Below are 6,000 nucleotides of genomic sequence, written 5' to 3'. Positions count from 1 at the left end.
CGTTAGAATTCTGAGAGAGTAAAATCAGAATGGCTAATGGTGGCCAATTAGCTCCTGGAGTCAAGGGTGCCTGTGACTAGGAGATCTAGAAGGAAAACAAAGGTAAACAATGTCAGGAGTCTTGGGACTTTGCTCCCCTACCCCCCCACCAAATTCCCAGTCTCAAGAGAATGAGGCACTTTCCCATCAGCCAATTATGAGACTTGGAGATTCAAGAAAGTTATACCAATAAGGGTTCTTCCAGTTGGTCCAGGTGGAAGAACAGCTAGGATGCAGTGGCAAATGAACTGGGAGCAATAAAAGCCCGCCCTATATGAACTATGAACTATATGCGTTGACAGACCTCACGTGATTTAATATTCAAAATATTACTATACTGCTTTACTATAATGAAACCGAGATTCAGAGAGATTAGGTAACCGACCTGAGCTCACACAGCTACTAAAGGGCAGCACTGAGACACACACACAGCGCAAAGTTGATGCTTCTGGCCAGTGCATGAAACTGTCTACAGGGAAGAGGACTTCTCACAAAGCCATGTGTGGCTCTAGCTGAGCTCATTCTCACATCTGTTCATTCAGATATTAGTCTATTCATTCATTTATTCATATATTGTGCAATTACTGTGCCACATAGGCAGGCACTGTACTGGGTATTTAGGATAACGAACTACTAAGATTCCATCTCTGCCCTCAATGAGAACAGTTCAGAAGGGGAGGCAGGCAAGCGAACAGAGCAGGGCAGCTAATCTGGCTTGTGGAGGTGAAAAGGAAACTGAAGAAGACTTTCAGAGGTGTTGCTTGGGCTCAGTCAGGAAGGAGTATAGGATGGCTAGGCTAAGGTGAAGAAGTGAGAAGAGAGCAATGTTCCAGCCGGTAGGGCTGCTGCAAGTGCACAGGCCAGCCTGAGAAATGACGAACTCTGTACTAAAGATGAGAAGCAACTTGGGTTGCCAAAGGCAGAGATGAGAGGCAGAGGAGGCAGGAGGCTGGAGTAGGGGCAAGAGAATGCACCATTCACAGTCATGGGGATTGAATTTCACCCTGCAAGCCAGGGGCAGCCGCTGAAGGGCAGACTTCCATTGAATAAAGCTCCCTCAGGCTGCAGTGGGGAAGAGACAGGAGGCCAGGAGGTGAGGCAGGAGGCTGCTGCAATGGTACAGGTGTGGGACAACAGAGATGCCGAGCAGAGGGAAGAAGATCTGAAAAATGTTCACGGGTAACATAGGGGCTCCTAATAAGTGATCGTGGAAGGGAACAAAGGGCTGAGGCCCCCTGAGGATGACTCATGTCCTCAACTGCCTCCACTGGCTGGTCCACTCTCAATGGCCATCTGTAGGTAGTGTGGATACCAGTCAATCCTTATGCTCAGTGAAGACAGCCTACTTGGATGCCTATGGGTCCCAAGCTACTACTTTTGCGGGGTGTTAAGTCTCCATGGAGTGAGGCTTCAGTCTAGGGGTCACCAGCCAAGGGAGGGTGTACCCCTCTCCCCACGTGGGAAAAACTTAGTTCAGTAAGTCTGAGTCTCTTGAACTCCGCATGTTCTCAAGAAAGACCTGACTTCAGGAATGACCCTTGGATAGCTCCTGGGAGATGAACTCTGAGTCTCTGGAATATTCTGCCTGATGAGAGTGTTTCTGTATGCCTGAAGCCTTGGGCCATATGTTACCGGTTTGATCAGTTTATGCTAACAACGTGATTTGTGGTGAACACCTGTTTTGCTCTTGGGGCTGAGGTCTTAGTCGCTGAGGTCAGCCACACAGCATAGCATACCTGCATGACAGATCCCACCAATAAAAACCCTGGACACTAAGGCTTGGGTGAACTTCCTTGGCTGGCAACACTTTGCATGTGTTCTCACATACTGCCACCAGAAGAATTAAGCATATCCTCATCAGCTCTATTGGGAGGGGACACCTGGAAGCTTGCACCTGGTTTCTCCTAGACTTCACCACATAATGCCTTTTTCCTTTGCTGATTTTATTTTAAATTTTTTTTTTAAGATTTTATTTATTTATTCGACAGAGAGACAGAAACAGCCAGCGAGAGAGGGAACACAAGCAGGGAGAGTGGGAGAGGAAGAAGCAGGCTCATAGCGGAAGAGCCTGATGTGGGGCTCCATCCCATAACGCCGGGATCACGCCCTGAGCCGAAGGCAGACACTTAACCGCTGTGCCACCCAGGTGCCCTTCCTTTGCTGATTTTAATCTATATCCTTTTAATGTAATAAACCCTAACCATAAGTAAAACAGCTTTCCTGAATCCTGTGAGTTCCTCTAACAAATCACAGAGACTGAGGGTAGTCTTGGGTACCCCAACACACTCTACCCTGGGGTGACAGAAGAGACAGCTGGGAAAAGCACACAGCCCAAACCCACTATTTCACCCCAGAGTAGTCAACTTTAGAGTCAGGTCCTGCAAAAACAAGCTAAGTGGGACACTTTGTGTACTTCACAGAGTGGGCAAGAATGCCTGAAACACAGGGTGGGTATTTTTCGGCCTCTCCGCAAACCAAGGTCACCCTGCTGCTCTCCCTGTGGCCTCTAGGAGCTTGCTTTGATTCTGACCTCTATTATACAACAAAGCGCTTCACCTTTTCATTTTCAGCCTTTGCAAAAAGCCTAATTTCCTCCCTTCACCCTTCCAGTTTGTTTCTTTTGCCAGACAGTTGTGTCAAAATTGGACCCATAACTGCAGGCAATTTCCAGATTCTGTAAAAAAGAATTTGCCCTGAATAACAGATGTGAGAATCTACAGTATGCCCTAGAAATGTAATACATCACTACGGTGTAAATTTATAGGTTATTTAAATAACGTGCTGTGATACAACAGGGAGATTAAGCTTCTCAGCAATGGGTATGATCTACAGCCAGGAAATCTGAGGTTCAATTTTATGTGAATAGAAGCTATTTGTGTGCAATCTTCCGCTCCACTTTACCACTCGGTCAGTTTGTTTACAGAACAAGAGATGTCACTAAGAAGTGGTATCCACTTCCTCAGCACATTTATGTAGAGAAGGATATAGATTAACAGGTATTTCTGCTCAACTTGCAGTCCAAGCCCATTCTTGGTATCAACTCGAAGCCTAGCCACCAGGAACTTTTTACAAATTTCAGTTAAACTAATGACTTTCCAGAACCCATCCTTGTACATATTTGTAAAGCCACTCTGAGTCTCCCCAGGCCCTGGCACGTCCTGGCTTTGCTTTCCCTTCATTATCTCCCTCTCTCCAGTACACTGGGGCCCTCAGTTCTGCACCTGGATCAAGACAGGAGGCTCTTCACCGGTTTATGACCTTGTATGAGGCAGGGCTCTGTGTGGAAAACAGAAGTCTGAGTACTATAAGCAGAAAGGAATTTAATACAGGAAATGAGGTGGTAGCAAGTTACTGGAAGGGCTGGAGATGCAGATGCTAGCCTGGGTTCCAGAAAGCCAGCACCAGAAGTGTAGAGTTCGAGTCTGCACTGCCATGCCTGCTAACCAAGGACCCACATCCTCTGCGACCTCCTCCACAGCCACCTCCATAGGCCAGGAAGCTAGAGAGTGACACTGCTGGACTCCCCTCTGTCCTTGACCTTGCTCAACAACGACAACCAATGGAGGAAGAAGACTGCCCCTCCCTCACAATTCAAATCCTGCTTGTGCATTGTAAGTATATGCATGACCCTAGCCGTGAGGGAAGCTTGGGAACTTTCCAGCATTCTCAGCAGGAAACATACTAGGAGATGAGGGCGGAGGTGAGTCAAGAGATAGGCTGCACCCGCTGCAGGCCATTAAGGCCCCTTCAGGATCTAACCTTACATGTATGACCAGGATCCTGAATGGGAAAAAACCACCATCTGCAGAGAAGGACATAAAAGAGGAAAGTATGTCTTCTGCTACCGTCTCCCTCTCCATTGCCTTCTGCTTAGCAAGCAGTTATTTCCAGCTTGTCCTGCCCTCCTAGCTGGTATCTTTTCTGACTACTTTCAGTGTAGCCCCCTGTTCCTAAGAGTGGACACTGACTCCAGGTCTGAAGCTGGAAGGGATCCTGAAAACAACACTTTATTTAAAGGAAAAGAGCTAGAACTTGAGAGGTTCCATAACTCTCTGACTTTATCACTTGGGTTTTCTACTACCCTCATCAAAATATTTAAGGTAACTCAGCGATGGTAGAGATGGCGTAGCTTTTTGCTTTCCAATTCAGTAAAGGCTAAAATGTCCTAGCTGTTCCTGTCAGATATGAATCTCTTAATTTTGGATGCCAGTGGCCCCCAAAAGGGCCCTGATTAATTGGACCTTAAAGGGACCTCCCTTAACTCTGACATAGGGAATGTAGGGACTATTCAGAAAGAGTAGGTATTTTAGCCAGAGATTTTCATTTGTTTCATTTGTTGCTCTATGTATTTCTGTTCTCTATTTCCTAAAACAATATGAAGTATGAAAAGCAGAGTTTAAAAAACAACATAAAAGAGAATACGATACTCTAAGGTGGGGCTGGGGGGTGGCAGAGATTTCAGCTAGTAAAAGAGACACACATTTGGGACCTCTAATTTTGAAGATGCCAGAACTATTCATTGAATAACTCTGAAGAAAGAGTCCAAGGAATTTGAGAGTTGGATTTAAGGAATTTAGTTGGAAGACATTATACTTAAGAGTCTGAGAGTTTGTACTGAACATGACATGTACTGAACATGACAACTGGTGAATAGATAAAAGATTTTTTTAAGGCAGCATTTCTTAACCTCAGAACTATTGACATTTTGGACCAGATAATACTTTGCTGTGGGGCTATCCTGTGCCTGGTAGAACAATTAGTGGTGTCCCCAGACTATAGTCTTCAGATGCAAGTAGCAACTCCACAGTCCTGATCACCAAAAATGTTACAATAGGTTACAATAGACCACTCAAGTTAACATCATCTGAACCCAGCGGTCAATCCTAACATCTTGAAAAGTGAAACAATCCATCATATGTTCCTCCCAATGTGATGGAGTAGAAAGCACACAGCACCACCCATGGAGTACTACTGGAGAAAAAAAAGAGTACTAAATCTAATTAAGTCTCTAGATTTTAACTACCCAATAACAGGAAATACATGGGGTTAAAGAACAGGTTAAATGACACCAAGACAATGCATTCAGACAAATTCAGAACAAGGGAAAGTCTACAGGGCAAATAATCTAGTTTCTTCAACAAATAAATGGGATGAAACAGAAAAATAATAACTATTAATAAGAGCTGTTAGAGATTAAAAGAAATTTAAGACACAAACCAACCAAATGTAATTTGTAGATCTGAATTAGATCTTGATTCAAACCAACCAACCATAAAAAAGGATTTGTGTGTGGGGGGGAATTATCTGAAATTAAACATGAACTAGATATTGTATGATATTAAAGAATTATTATTAACTTTTTGAGAATAATAATGGTATTGTGGCTGTTAAAAGAGTTTTAAAAGAGTCCTTATGTTAGAAACATACAAGGAAGCAGTCACAGATTAAATGATGATATTTGAGTTGGCTAAAATATTCCAGATATATTCATGTATTCCTTGTATAATTAGAATATAAATGAAAAGTATAAGAAAAAATTAAGTGCAGAGATCAGGTCTTTCTTCTTCACCATTAACATACAAGAGAGACCTCATTTAATCTAAGGAGTTGGGTAGAAGGCAAGTCGATAGAAACCAAACTCCAATGACATAGATTATTGTTCTGAAGAGGAGAGAAGCTGGTAAGCTGTGTTCTAAGACCTAGCTACTCAAACAGTGGTCCATGACCCAGCAGCAGCAGCATCTCTTGGGTTTTATAAATGTAGACTCTCAAGCCCACCTCAGACCCACTGAATCAGAAACTGCATTTTAACAAGATACATACCCAGGTGATTCAATTACACATTAAAGTTTGAGACTCACTCTCTAAGTGCATGCTCATCTTTTAATGAAATTGTTTCATTATCTACCTCTGAAAGCTCCTAGTGACCAAATCTAAGATTTCATGCAGGATCCCCTGGGA

This window comes from Ailuropoda melanoleuca, chromosome 2 (assembly GCF_002007445.2).
Source record: "Ailuropoda melanoleuca isolate Jingjing chromosome 2, ASM200744v2, whole genome shotgun sequence".
Lineage (NCBI taxonomy): Eukaryota > Metazoa > Chordata > Mammalia > Carnivora > Ursidae > Ailuropoda > Ailuropoda melanoleuca.
Note: the sequence above shows the minus strand (reverse complement) of the source record.